Here is a 15,737-nt window from a genome sequence, read left to right on the forward strand (position 1 = left end):
CTGATTCAGTTCTTTTTTGGGGTGTTTTTGACGTGTTTTGGGGTTTCCGTTGGGTTTCATTGAGTTCCTAATGGGTTTTATGGTGTTTGGGAGTGGACATTTGGATTTGGAGAACATCAGGTACGTTTAGAGTGGTTTGGGGATTGGATCCGTGCTTTTTGGGGTTTTCTTTGGTTTTGGGGGTGATCCTGTTCTTGTTTGTGGTGTTTTGGACGTGTTTTGGGTTCTCCGTTGGGTTTCGTTGGCTTTTCCGTGGTCATCATGGTGGAAAAGTGTAAATTGTGGGTTTTGGAGAACATCAGGTAGGTTTATGAGGACCTTTGGGGCAGATTCATGGTTTTTAGGGTTTTCTTCTGTTTTTTTCTAGTGATCCAGTTGGTTTTCGGCGTGTTTTTGACGTGTTTTGTGGTCTCAGTTGGGTTTCGTTGCGTTTTCCGTGGTCATCATGGTGGAAAAGGGTAAATTGTTGGTTTTGGAGAACATCAGGTAGGTTTAGGTTGGTTTTGGGATTGGATCTATGGTTTTGGGGGATTTTCTTTTGTTTTTGGGGGTGATCCCGTTCTTTTTTGGGGTGTTTTTGACGTGTTTTGGGGTCTCCGTTGGTATTCCTTGGGTTTTCCGTGGTCATGGTGGTGGAAAATTGTAAATTGTGGGTTTTAGAGAACTTCAGGTAGGTTTAGGGGAATTTGGGGGTGGATTCATGGTATTTGGTCTTTTCTTCTGTTTTTTTTTGGGTGATCCTGTTCTTTTTTGGGGTGTTTATGACGTGTTTTGGGGTCTCCGTTGGGTTTTAGTTGGGTTCTTGTTGGTCATCATGGTGAAAAAGTGTAAATTGTGGCTTTTGGAGAACATCAGGTAGGTTTAGGGGGACTTTTGGGGCAGAGTCATGTTTTTTGGTGTTTTCTTCTGTTTCTTGGGGTGGTCCCGTTCTTTTTTGGGAAATTTTTGAGGTGTTTGGGGGTCTCCGTTGGGTTTTGTTGTGTACTCGTTGGTCATCGTGGTGGAAAATGGTAAATTGTGGGTTTTGGAGAACATCAGGTAGGTTTAGGGTGGTTTTGGGATTGGATCCGTGCTTTTTGGGGATTTTCTTCCAGTTTATGGGTGATCCCTTTATTTTTGGGGTGTTTTTGACGTGTTTTGGTGTCTCGTTTTGGGTTTTCGTTTGGTTCATGTTGGTCATCCTGGTGAAAAAGTGTAAATTGTGGGTTTTGGAGAACATCAGGTAGGTTTAGGGGGACTTTTGGTGTGGATCTATGGCTTTTGGGGTTTTCTTTCGTTTTTAGGGTTTATCCCGTTCTTGTTTTGGGTGTTTTTGACTTCTTTTGGGGTCTCCGTTGGGTTTCGTTGGGTTTTCCATGGTCATGGTGGTGGAAAATTGTAAATTGTGGGTTTTGGAGATCATCAGGTAGGTTTAGGGTGGTTTTGGGGTGGATCTATGATTTTGAAGGATTTTCTTCCAATTTTGGGGGTGATCCCTTTCTTTTTTTTTTTTTTTTTTTTTTTTTTTTTGATGTGTTTTGTGGTCTCCGTTGGGTTTCGTTGGGTTTTCCATGGTCATCAATGTGGAAAAGTGTAAATTGTGGGTTTTGGAGAACTTCAGGTTGGTTTAGGGGGATTTTTGGTGTGGATCTATGGCTTTTGGGGTTTTCTTTCGTTGTTGGGGTTGAACCAGTTCTTTTTTGGGGTGTTTTTGACGTTTTTGGGGTCTCCGTTGGGTTTTGTTGGGTTCTCGTTGGTCGTTAAGCTAAATGGGAGTGGATTGTGGGTTTTGAAGAAGATCAGGTGAGTTTAGGGTGATTTGGGAGGGAAATGCATAGTTTTGTTTTTTTTTTTCTTCTGATCCAGTTCTTTTTTGGGGTGTTTTTGACGTGTTTTGGGGTTTCCGTTGCGTTTTGTTGAGTTCCTAATGGGTTTTATGGTGGGTGGGAGTGGATTTTGGGATTTGGAGAAGATCAGGTAGGTTTAAGGGTTTTCTTGGGGTTAAATCACGTATTTTCTTCTTATCCGGTTTGCTTTTGGGGTGTTTTTGAGGTGTTTTGGGGTTTCTGTTGCGTTTTGTTGAGTTCCTAATGGGTTTTATGGTGGTTGGGAGTGGACTTTGGGATTTGGAGAAGATCAGGTAGGTTTAGGGTGGTTTTGGGATTGGATCCATGCTTTTTGGGGATTTTCTTCCAGTTTTGGGGGTTATCCCGTTCTTTTTTGGGGTGTTTTTGACATGTTTTGATGTCTCTGTTGGGTTTTGTTGGGTTTTCTGTTGGCATCTTGGTGGAAAAGGGTAAATTGTGGGTTTTGGAGAACTTCAGGTAGGTTTAGGGGGACTTTTGGGGTGGATTCATGGTATTTGGGGTTTTCTTCTGTTTTTTGGGGTGATCCTGTTCTTTTTTGGGGTGTTTTTGACGTGTTTTGGGGTTGTCCGTTGGATTTTGTTGGGTTCTCGTTGGTCATCATTGTGAAAAAGGGTAAATTGTGGGTTTTGGAGAACATCAGGTAGGCTTAGGGGGACTTTTGGGGTGGATCTATGGCATTTGGGTTTTTCTTCTGTTTTTTGGGGAGATCCTGTTCTTTTTTTTTTTTTTTTTTTTTTTTTTTTTTTGACATGTTTTTTGTCTCCATTGGGTTTCGTTGGGTTTTCCATGGTCATCATGGTGGAAAAGGGTAAATTGTGGGTTTTGGAGAACATCAGGTAGGTTTAGGCTGGTTTTGGGATTGGATCTGTGCTTTTTGGGGATTTTCTTCCAGTTTATGGGTGATCCCTTTCTTTTTTGGGGTGTTTTTGACGTGTTTTGGTGTCTCCTTTTGGGTTTTCGTTTGGTTCATGTTGGTCATCATGGTGAAAATTGTAAATTTTTGGGGGGGGAATTTTCTTCCAGTTTTGGGGGTGATCCCGTTCTTTTTTGGGGTGTTTTTGACATGTTTTGGGGTCTCTGTTGGGTTTTGTTGGGTTCTTGTTTTTCATCATGTTGGAAAAGTTTAACTTGCGTGTTTTGGAGAACATCAGGTAGGTTTAGTGTCGTTTTGGGGTGGATCTATTTTTTTGGGGTTTTCTTTCGTTTTGGGGGGTTATCCCATTCTTGTTTGGGGTGTTTTTGACGTGTTTTGAGGTCTCCGTTTTGTTTTTTTTTGGGTTTCCATTGGGTTTTCTGGTGGTTGGGAGTGGATTGTACATTTAGGAGAACATCAGGTAGGTGTAAGGGTTTTTTGTGTTGTTAAATCACATTTTTTCTTCTGATTCGGTTCGCTTTTGGGGTGTTTTTGACGTGTTTTGTGGTTTCCGTTGCGTTTTATTGAGTTTTGACAAATTGACAAATCCTTGAAGTCCCTTTTGATTGCTCACAGGCTATGCGTTGCCACTCCTTCTCCTCCCAGATATAGGACGAGCAATCGGTAATAGTCTGACGGTTGAACCAAGCTGGGAAGCCTCCTTGTGATGTCCTAACCCAGGCCCTAGGAAGGCAGCAGATTTCCCTTAGAGGAGGGTCCCTTCTACATATTGGACCCTCTGTTCCACTGATTGATAAATCACCCACAACTAAAACTCACCTTTTCTTCCTGCTGCCTGTGGTCACTATACGGGGGGGTTGGCTTTTCCAACCCTGCCAATATCTCTGGTGGAGAGGGATTATAGCCTTTTCCATCCATCGATTGCCTTTCGGCCTCCAGGGCCTTATACCTGTTGCGCAGGTCTACCTGATAGTGTGATATGGTTGAGATTTTGATAAAATTGCAAACACAAACATTAAAGTGATTACTGGTATCTACCACAGCATTATCTACGACTATAGAATCACAATGACTTCTCATGCAAACACAACCTTTCCCAATATATACAAGTACAGTATCAAGGGTTTCATTAGGATGTATCTCAACGTGGCAAATATTTTGCTCAGTGTCAAGACAAATGTCTTGGGATTCCAGCGTGTTACTTTCACAGATGGAACTTTTTTGTTCACGCACAATGCATGCATTTACATCAATTGTTTGCCACTTTCCTCCCTTTTGATGGGCCCATACTTTATGCCCTTTAGTATAAAGTATAGTTCCATTATGATTGAGTCCTAATGCAATGATTGGCTATACATTGTATACGGTGGCATTACTTATAGTAAGTATAAAGGACACAATTTGATCATTTTCTGCATAAAGGGTAAAGTTGACTAATTGCCACCATGCTTGAAAATCTTTTTCAAATTCTGAAGCATTATCCCAAATAAATTTTCGAATTTCAGTGGGCAAAGTTCCTCCTTCTCCCTGTCTCTAATAATAGCTGCTGCTAAAGATTGTATACATTACTGCGTTTGGATACAGCTCCAAGCAAGGGAGGTATTGCCTTGGCTTTTTCCAAGGGCATGTACAATTAATTTATGATATAGAAGCCATTGCTTTGCTAAAGACAATAAGGATGATTTTTATAGGATGATCAAGTTACTGTAGTCAGAAACTAAACCTAACCCTAAACTAACCCTAACACTAACCCAACCCTAAACCTAACCCTAACCCTAACGGCTGCCCGCGGATCTAAACCTAACGCTCAAACCCTAATCCTAACCCTAACCCTAACCCGAACCGAACACTAAAGCTAAACCTAACCCTAACCCTAACCCTAATCCAAACAGAACCCTAAACCTTACCCTAACCCTAACCCTAACCCTAACCCTAACCCTAAACCTAACCCTAACATAACCCTAAGCCTAAACCTAAACCTAAGCCTAAGCCTAAGCCTAAGCCTAACCCTAACCCTAACACTAACCCTAACGGAACCCTAACCCTAACCCTAACAAAACCCTAAACCTAACCCTAACCCTAACCCTAACCTTAACCCTAACCCTAACCCTAACCCTAACCCTAACCCTAAACCTAACCCTAACCCTAACCCTAACCCTAACCCTAATCTAACCCTAACCCTACTCCTAACAAAACCCTAACCCTAACACTAATCCTAACCCTAACAACCCTAACCCTCTAACCCTAACCCTAACCCTAACCCTAACCCCTAACCCTAACCCTAACCCTAACCCCTAACCCTAGCCCTAACCCTAACCCTAACCCTAACCCTAAAAGAATTCGAACCCGAACCCTAACCCTAACGGTATCCCTAACCCTAACCCTAACCCTAACTCTAACCCTAAGACCCTAACCCTAACCCTAACCCTAACCCTAACAGAATTCTAACCCTAACCCTAACCCTAACTGTATCCCTAATCCTAACCCTAACCCTAACCCTAACCCTAAGACCCTAACCCTAACCCTAACAACCCTAACCCTAACCCTAACCCTAACACTACCCCTAACCCTAACCCTAACCCTAAACCTAACCCTAAGACCCTAACCCTAACCCTAACCCTAACCCTAACCCTAACAACCCTAACCCTCTAACCCTAACCCTAACCCTAACCCTAACCCTAACCCTAACCCTAACAGAATTCGAACCCTAACCCTAACGGTATCCCTAACCCTAACCCTAACCCTAACTCTAAACCTAAGACCCTAACCCTAACCCTAACCCTAACCCTAACCCTAACCCTAACAGAATTCTAACCCTAACCCTAACCGTATCCCTAATCCTAACCCTAACCCTAACCCTAACCCTAACCCTAACCCTAACCCTAACCCTAACCCTAACCCTAACCCTAAGACCCTAACCCTAACCCTAACCCTAACCCTAACCCCTAACCCTAACACTAACCCTAACCCTAACCCTAACCCTAACCCTAACCCTAACCTTAACCCTAACCCTCTAACCCTAACCCTAACGCTTACCCTAATCCTTACACTACCCTTATCCTTACCATTACTCTATCCTTTACCCTAACTCTTAACCCTAACCCTAACCCTTACCCTAACCCTTACCATAAACCTAACGCTTTGCCTAAACCTAAACCTTATCCTCACCCTCAGCCTTACCCTAACCCTTACCCTTAGCCTTACCCTAACACTTACCCTTGCCCTAACCCTTACCCGTACCCTAATCTGAACCCAAACCCTAACCCTAATACTCTCACCCTAACCCTTACTCTAACCCTAACCACAACCCCAACCCCTAACCCCTAACCCTCACCCTAACCCTCTAAACCTACCCCTAACCTATCCCTAACCCTAACCCTCTAAGCCTAACCCTAACCCTCTAAGCCTAACAATAACCCCCAACCCCAACCCTCACCCGAAACCCTAACTCTAGCCCCAGCCCTAGCCCCTAACCCTAGTTCCCGAGAACTACATCTCCCGGTATGCTCTGGGCATTCAACATGGCCTCCCGGAAGTCCCGAATCCGAAAACTACATCTCCCGGCATGCTCTGGGCACACAACATGGCCTCCCAGTGCCGGAAAACTACACCTACCAGCATTCCCCGCACAGCCAGCATGGCCAATCACAGGCCGAGTGCTCGAGAACTGCATTTACCAGCACTCACTGGAACCCTCACCGCCCTTACAAAAAAAGCCTCAAGCCCTAACATCCAAAAAACCTCGAAACCCCTACAGACCTAACCCAAACTATTTACCACACTAAACCCCTGAAGACCTATGCCTAAAACCCCCAACCCAAAATCTTAGGATGCTCAAAACCCAAACCCAACCCAAAACGTTAGGAATGCTCAAAGCCCTAGCCCAAAAACTTAGGGCGCTCCAAACCCTAACCCCAAAACATTAAGACGCAAAAAACCCTAACCCAAAAACTTAGGGTAATACACCATAAATGTTTGCTCATTGTCTTTTGTATTATAAAAACAAGGAGTTGTGTTTGAGGAGCGGGAGTTGCGAAAGCTCCCTGCTGAAGTAAGGAGCTGCATAATGCTTGCCTAGACATTATGAAAATTCTTTTGCTTAACGTAACAAAAAATAGACCCCCCAACCCATTCTCCTTCTGCATCTCAGTTGCCTCTTTTGTTCAAAGACACTGTTGCAAAGCTCACGTAACCATCTCCTGATAAGTTGCTAAAGTAGTGTATCGACATACATGCCTTCCTGTCTAACGCTGGGCCAACATGACCAAATAATAAAAGAAGTTGAACCACAACGCCGAGGAAGACTACGGCCTTCATCTTCACAACCACCAGAGGGACAGAGACGACCCCCTAGCAACAGTGCGCGCAGTCGCAGAATATACCAGGATGTGCTGCGTAATCCCGGAATTAGCAAAATATAAATAAAAAGGGACTCTGGCGGGGGTGAGGTGCGTGCCGTTGGCGGAGCTGAGACTCCCCGGCCGCCCAGTGCTGTTTTGCTTGATGTTTGCTCACTCAATAAATTCCTTTCTATGATTAATACAATGCTCTATGAAAATTAATTAAGGGGGCAACTTATAACACTTTGGACGCTCAAAACCCTATCCCGAAAACATTAGGACGCTCCAAACTCTATCCAGAAAACTTAGGACTCTCCAAACCCTATTCCAAAAACTTAGGACGCTCAAAACCCTATCCTGGAAACATTGAGATGCTCAAAACCCTTTCCCGAAAACTTAGGATGCTCCAAACCCTATCCTGGAAACATTAAGATGCTCAAAACCCTAACCCAACTACTTAGGATGCTTGAAAGCCAATCCCAAAAAATTAGGGCACACAAAAGCCTAACCCCAAAAATTAAGATGCTCAAAATCCAAACCCCCAAAATTAGGATACTCAAAACCCTGGACCTGGAGAACCTAACCTGAAAAAAACAAAACAAAACAAAACAAAAAAAAGATCTTAAAACCCTAACCGTAAATAACTGACCAAAAATAAAACCTTAAGACTCTAACCCTAAAAAACATATCAACACTACAACCCAAAAAACTCTAATACCCTAACACGCTAACCCTGAAACCCTTAAAACCCTAACCCCCAAATCCTTAAAACCCTAACCGTTAAAACTCCAACCCTAAAAACCTTAAAATCCTAAACATAAACCCTGAAACCCCTTACCCTGAAACCCAACCCTAGTGCCCAATCCCTGAAACCTTAAAACCCTGAATCAATCTGTAGCAAATAGCATAGGCTGAGTCGAGGATCTCAGTACAGTAGCATTATTATTCGAGATTACAATGGCGGGTGTCCCACAAGCAGGAGGGTGCCTACTAATTCCATACACAGTTTATACACTTTTTTTTTCTGCCGAGGACCGGGACCCTCCCGACCCTCCCCTGTTTCCCCTTTAACTGTGCTATTCAAGGTTCATAATCTAGCTGGTGCTTCACAGAAAATACACAGCTGCTGGCCTGTTACAAGTCACATTTCTTTTGAGGTTTTTACTCTTTGAGGTGGTAATGTTTCTTACGCCGTGATTTCCACCTAATTGCTGTAAGGATTCTGGTTGTCTGCGTTTTACAAGCTTGTCTGTTATAATAAATAAAACTCCCAAATAGGATTACAATCAAAGTTTACAATTCACTGAATGAATAGAGGTAAGCAAACAGTGCTGGGTACGCCGGGAGTCTCTGCTCCACCAAGACGCGCACCAGTTATACACCAGTTACCTCCCTTAAGGGATATAGAGAAGCCCTCTCAGATACGTCCGTCCTACTTCTCCTGCATGCGGCTGGAGGTCGGTCTAATTCTGGTGCTGTTGGTGGTGGAAGCTGGGGCAACGGTGGTACTGGTGGCGATACCACAGCCACCGGAGGGGGAGCCGCCGGGGGTGGATTGTTAGGATATGGAGGTGGTAGCTTATCCAACGGCTCACGTTTATCTTCTTTTTCATGTTCTTCTTGTTCTTCAAATTTCTTACCTGCTTTTAGTGTAAATATTGAGGCTGGAAAAGGACGTGAAGTCCTCCTGATCCATAATCCTGCATAATCACTTTCTTCCTGGCTAAAAGGTTCCTTTGAATTAACATGGATATTTAAGGCCTGGCAAATCCAGTCTTCGAAGGTTCCAAAAACAGGCCAAAAGACATGTAGTCTTAAAGGCTCCTTTGGCCATTCTGTCACATAATACTGGACCATTTTTAATTTACTTTTTCCTTTTCTGGGGTCCCTATCATTCCAATTTCTAATCGTTATTCCTAATGGACTTTCTGGTGGTATGACTGGTAATTTGCTCCCTTTCTTCTGGTCTCTGGTCTTCGATTTTGTCTGACCCATCTAGGAATTTTACTATGGCAATTCCCATAGCCCTTGGTTACCTTAGTAAGAGTGTCTTGCAGGGGGTCGAGGACCTATCACACACCCACAAATCCTATAGGAATCCCTTCGGTCCTTCACCGGCCAAGTCCCTCGCGGGAGATTGGAACCGCGGTTAGAAGACCTCCACAATCGCTTCAGAACTAAGTTCCATCTCAGTCACACTCTTACACACACAGGCAACCGAACCCCACCCAACCGAACGGTATACGCTTTAAATGCTTACGACTCCGTCATCTTCGTTCGGATCTTCACACACACAATTATGGGCAAAATATAGTGCTGCAGCTGGCAAGGGAGCTGAAAAAAAGAATCAGAAACTTTGCTTACCTTTATTCAGGTTTAAGATGCCATTAGTTCCGACCTGACTCAAACAGCAGCCACCAAATGGTGGGGGTGCCTCTCCTAGATCAAACCAGAAATCAGGAACCAAAGCCCTCCCGGACGAGCGCCCACTTGTAATAAATGACTGGGTCCCAAATAGGATTGCAATTGAAATTTACAATTTATTAATTGAATAGAGGTAAGCAAGCAGCGCTGGGTGCGCCAGGAGTCTCTGCTCCACCAAGACGCACACAAGTTACATTAGGCGGCTGGTTTTTATGCTGCTAGGCTAATACATATTCATTACTACTTCTACAAAAGGCAGGGTTATTCTAATTAGTTCCCAGAATCCAAACCCTTCCACTGGTGCAGGCGTTATCAGTCTCCGGTGGTCCCTCTGGGGGCCGCTCGTACTGAAGGCTCGTAGTCTTCCTCCCAGGCTTTTCTCTTGTCCATCTCCTTTGTCCATCTTGGCTGGATGGCAGACACTTGCATAGTGTCCCATGCAACAGTTGTAATAGTTAGCAGTTATTCTGAAACCCCTTTGTTCTCTTATCCTCTATTGACCGGAATTGCTGGACCATTCCTTTGCAAGATTCAAGAACTATATATATTAACCCCTCTGGTTTTCTTAGACTTTTCATCATATCATGCGGCCCTAGCATTGTTCCATATTGACACGAATCAGATGAACTCATTTCACACTGTTAAGCTGTCTTATCACTGCAAGCATATCTCAATACCACCTTCCTTCCCTCTACAGGATGTAACTGCGCAAAAACAACATTTTTATTCCCACAACCTTGATCCCCTTACCCTGAAATCCTTATTCCCCTTACACCTAACAACTCTAACCACAACCCTAACCCTTATTATCAACCCCCTAACGCTAATGACACTGACCTTAATCCAAACCCCAAACTGCCCCTAACCCCACACAACCAACAACGAAACACACACACACAAAGATGGAAACTACAAAAAAGGCAAAACCCACGATACAGGCCCCAAATCACAAATACGCAACCAAAATGCTACAGAAAAGCCCCAGATGCAGGCCCCAAATGCTACTGCTAGGCCTCAAAAGCTCAAGATGCATCCCAAAGCAAAAATGCAGACCCCAAACGTTACAGAAAAGCCCCCAAACCCAGGCTGCACAAGTCTACAAGCAGGCCCCAAACTGCCAACAGAAGCAGGCACCAACCACACCCAGATGCAGACCCCAACTGCCCACAAGCAGCTCCTACCCCACCACCCCCTCCCAAGAACTGGACTCCACCCAGACACTGGCCCAAGACCCGGGCCCGCCCCCCGCCATCCCCCCTACCCTCCCCCCCGACACAGGTGTACAAGCAGCTCACAACCCGCCCCTTCAGAGACCGGTCCCACTCCCCCCCCCCCTCCCCAAGACAGGGGATGCGGAGGTGTACAACCAACTCCCAACTCCCTCCCCCTCAAAGGGAGGCCCCAAAGACCCCCAAATGGAGGCTCCTAGAGTGAACAAGCACCTCCCAACTCCCCCAGGCACAGGCCCACCCCCCCCCCCAAACACAGGCAACAGAGGTGTATAAACAGCCCAGACCCCCCTCCAAGACCATGGCCCCTATAGTGTACAAGCAGCTCCCAACCACCCACAGATGCAGGCCCCAACCCTTTTCAAAAGGGAGGCACCTAGAATGCATGAGCAACTCCCAACCCCCCTCAAATAAAGACCCCAAAAGTGTACAAGTAGCTCCCCCCCTGAGACAGGACCCAAAGGTGTACAACCAGTTCCCAACACCCCTGAGACACAGGCCCCAACCCCCTCCCCAGACACAGGGACCCAAATTCTACAAGCAGCTCCCAACCCCTGCCAGGCAGGCCCCCTACCCTATACAAGCAGCTCCCAACCCTCCCCCCCCCCCCCGAGGGAGGCCCCCAAGCCCCCCACAAACACAGGCCCCTACAGTGTACAGGCAGCTCCCAGCCACCCCCAGATGCTGGCCCCAAAGTTGTACAAACAGCTCCCAGCCACCCTGCAGAAACAGATTCCTACATTGTACAAGCAGTTCCCAGCCCGCTAGACACAGGCCCTGACCCCCCACACATGCAGGCCCCAAAGGTGTACAAGCAGCTCCCACCCCTCCCCCAGACGCAGGTCCCAAGCCCCCCCCCCCAAACACAGGCCCCTACAACCAGCACCCAACCCCCTACCCCCGATGCCAGGCCCAAAGGTGTAGAAGCAGCTCCAAACCTCCTCCCTCAACCCAGGCTCCAACAGTGTACAAGCACCTCCCAACCAACCCTCCCCTTCCCCCCCCCCCCCCCCCCGCCCCCCGACACAGGCTCCAAAGGAATACAAAGAGCTCCCACCCCTCCCCCAGATGCAGGTCTCAACCCCCCCCCCCCCAGAAGCAGGCCCCAAAGGTGTAGAGTCAGCTCCCAACCCCCTCAATGCTGGCCCCTAGGGTCTACAAGCAGCTCCCCCCTTGCCCCCAGATACCGGCCCCCAGACACAGACCCCAAAAGCCTAATCACAGGCCCTGAACTCTAGAGGCAGGCTCCAAAACCCAGGACAAAGCCCCAGTGGTTCGAGACAGGGCCCAAATCCCAGACACAGGCCCCAAACGCTAAACATATGCCAAAAAAAGTATTAGTGCTGGTGCCAAATGTTACAGTGTCTGTAAAAAAAAAAAAGCCCAAAAGCCCGAGATGCTCAAGGCTGAGACGTAACTTGGCTTTTTGAATCTGAGAATGAAAGCAGCTTTCATTCTCAGATAATTGTGTGCAGGCTAGATAGTGTTATAAGTTGCCCCCTTAATTAATTTTCAGAGAGCATTGCATTAATAATAGAAAGGAATTTATTGAGTAAGCAACAGCAAGCAAAACAGCGCTGGGCGGCCGGGGAGTCTCGGCTCCACCAACGGCGCGCACCTCACCCCCGCCAGGGTCCCTTTTTATATCTTGGTAATTCTGGGATTACGCAGCACATCCTGGTATATTCTGCGACTGCGCGCACTGTTGCTAGGGGGTCGTCTGTCCCTCTGGTGGTCGTGAAGATGAAGGCCGTAGTCTTCCTCCGCGTTGTGGTTCAACTTCTTTTTTTTTTATTTGGTCATGTTGGCCCAGCGTGAGACAGGAATGCAGGATGTTGATACACTAGTTTAGCAACTTACCAGGAGATGGTTACATGAACTTTGCAGCAGTGTCTTTGAACAAAAGAGGCAACTGAGATGCAGAAGGAGAGAAGGGGAGGGGGTTCTCTTTTTTGTTACATTAAGCAAAAGAATTCTCATAGTGTCTAGCCAAGTATTATACATCTTACTTCAGCAGGGAGCTTTTGCAACTCCTGCTCCTCAAACGGAACTCCTTGTTTTATAATACAAAAGACAATGAACAAACATTTATTGTGTATTACAGATAGGATGGGGCTTCAGGCACCTCTTCACCTGAGGAAACACACTGCCATCAGGCACCGCTGTGCCAGACAAGCTTGTTCTGCTAGAACACCCTACTCAGATGCACTGTGGCATTCAAGTGAACTGCTTTCATGCAAATATAACGACTGATGTTACAACCCACCTTGCCTGTGGCACCCGATGAACAGAAGAGTAAGCCACCGCAGCGCTTCAAAACCATCCCTGCACGTGCCGCTCCTTGTCGCTCTCTGGCCTTATCTCATATCCTTATCCACTTCTGTGGAGAGCCTGCCACGGCACCTGCAAAGCAAGACGGACACCTTTCATAGTCACCTTGTGCTACTTGGTCGTTCTGCTCCAACCCAGCTCATGACCAGCCCCTCTTCTTACACAGCTCTTCAGAGTGCAGTTTGCTCCTTTGAGCCTGTGCGAGACACCTGTGAAAGAAAAAGAAACGCATAGGCCGATGCAGCATCCAAAGACACAGCACAACTAGGTAAGTTACTCTCATCTGCTCCCTTACCTCTGCCGCTTACCAGCCCCCGAGGCAGATGCTTCAATCTACCCTCTTCAAACAGCTACAACACCTCTAAAAGACAAAGAGGGGATGCTTAGAGGAACAGTGAGACCTACAACACAACAACTGCTACATCTGTTCCTCACTCACCTTGCCAGAGGCAGCACTGCGTGTGACGTCCCAGGTTGTACACTGCGTTACCTAACCCTTACCGTAACCCTTACCCTAACCCTTCTCACCCTTACCATTACCCAAATCCTTACCTTTACTTTTTCCTTACCCTTACTCTTTCCTTTAACCTGATTCAAAGATCGAAGCCGAAATTCCTTTAAGTGGTATATTCTTTATTGCAGCGCTGGATGCACGGGGGATCTCTCCACCTATCGTGCATACCCAAAGCAGAAAGCAGTCTTGAATTTATACAATCAATCTATCAATATTCTACAAGCACCTATACATATGCATTACCTATCCCCGCCTTCCCTCGCTTCTCATGCTAATTAGCCTTATGGCACCTTGCGCCTGCGTAGAGCCTTCCAAGAATTGTGGGCAGGGGTCTTTGGGACGTGGGCAGGGGTCTTTGGGAGGAAGACCCCGAGTCTTCCTCACAGTGTACTTTTCACCTTTGGTCAGGAATCTGCTGAATTGGCATGTTTCTTAATTGCAAGAGCTGGTTGTTGCCAATTCTTCCGTTTGTTGTATCTTTATAATGAATTCCAATGTCCAGTTTTGAGATTTATAGTCCTTACGTTTGTTTCTCTGTCCGTCTGCCACTTCCTTATCATGAGTTTCAGTGTCTTGTTTCGAGATATACAGTCCATGTCTGGGGATTGTCCTTGCCTCCCCAATACCTCCCCAATGCCTCCCCAATACCTCCTTAATCAAACCATAACCTTACCCTTACCCTATACCTTACTCCAACCCTTCCCCTTACCTTCCCCTTCCCCTTCCCCTTAACCTAACCCTAAACCTTAAAGCTTACCGTAAACCTTACCCTTTCTGCTACACTTACCCTTAGCCTAAATCTAAACCTTACACTTACCCTTAGCCTAACCCTCACCCTTACCATTACCCATACCCTTATTCTTACTCTTATCCTAACCCTTTCCTTTACACTTACGGTTACCATTAACCTTACCCTTACCCTAACACTTATCCTTAACCTTACCCTTACCCTAAATCTTACACTTACTCTTAACATTAACCTTACCCTTAACCTTTAGCTAATACTTAATCTTACGTTTTTCTCACCCTAACCCTATAATTAACCATAACCATTACCCTAACACTTAACCTTACCCTTACAATAAGCCACACAACAACACTTAAATGTACACTTACGCTTAAACTTGCCCTAGCAATTACTCGTACAATTAAAATATTAATTAATTAAATTAAAAAATTTTAATTTAAAATAAATTGAATTAAAAAATTTAAATACCCTTATCCTTATACCTTATCCTTAACCCTCACCCTTATCATTACCAATACCCTTACTCTTACACTTATTCTTATACATACAACTTACCCTTTTCCTAACACTTAACCCTAACCTAACTCTAACCCTAAAACTTACCTGAACCCTTTCCAGGACGCTTACATTAACCCTTACCCTTAACCTAAACCTTACACTTGCTCTTAACCTTAACCTAATACTTACCTTTACGTTTTCCTCACACTAACCCTAAAATTAACCCTAACCATTACCCTAACAGTTACCCCTAACCTAACCCTTACTCTAACACTTACAGTGACCCGTACACTTAAACATACCCTTACACTTACTCTTACCCTAACCCTTACCCTTATCATAACCCATACTCTAACACATATTTCCACCCGTACCCTTACGCTTTCCGTTACCCTAACTCTTACTCTTTCCCTTACCCTTACCCTTACCCTTACCCTTACCCTTACCCTTACCCTTACCCTTACCCTTACCCTTACCCTTACCCTTACCCTTACCCTTACCCTTACCCTTACCCTTACCCTTACCCTTACCCTTACCCTTACTCTTACCCTATCCCTTACCCAATCCCTTACCCTATCCCTTACCCTTAACCTAACCCTAAACCTTACCCTTATCCTAACACTTACCCTTACCGTAAACCTTACCCTTTCTGCTACACTTACCCTTAGCCTAAATCTAAACCTTACACTTACCCTTAGCCTAACCCTCACCCTTACCATTACCCATACCCTTATTCTTACTCTTACCCTAACCCTTACCTTTACACTTACGGTTACCATTAACCTAACCCTTACCCTAACACTTATCCTTAACCTAACCCTTACCCTAAACCTTACCCCAACCCTTACCCTGACCCTTACATTAACCCTAACCCTTACCCTAAACCTTACACTTACTCTTAACCTTAACCTTAGCTGTAACCTAATACTTAC

The 15,737-nt window shown here is 45.6% G+C and overlaps 2 long non-coding RNA genes across 2 annotated transcripts in view; one reads left to right on the top strand and one right to left on the bottom strand.

The window, feature by feature from the left end:
• LOC311428416 overlaps window positions 1–15,737 on the top strand; it is a 122,999-nt gene that overhangs the window by 74,731 nt on the left and 32,531 nt on the right. The window lies entirely within an intron of this gene.
• LOC311428417 lies at window positions 9,582–13,254 on the bottom strand. The gene is made up of 3 exons (XR_014687717.1): window positions 13,208–13,254; window positions 12,981–13,117; window positions 9,582–9,907 (listed from the first exon to the last, which is right to left on the bottom strand). It is a non-coding gene; the product is annotated as an uncharacterized lncRNA (long non-coding RNA).

The sequence above is a fragment of the Aythya ferina genome (assembly GCF_964211825.1).
Source record: "Aythya ferina genome assembly, contig: HAP1_SCAFFOLD_77, whole genome shotgun sequence".
Lineage (NCBI taxonomy): Eukaryota > Metazoa > Chordata > Aves > Anseriformes > Anatidae > Aythya > Aythya ferina.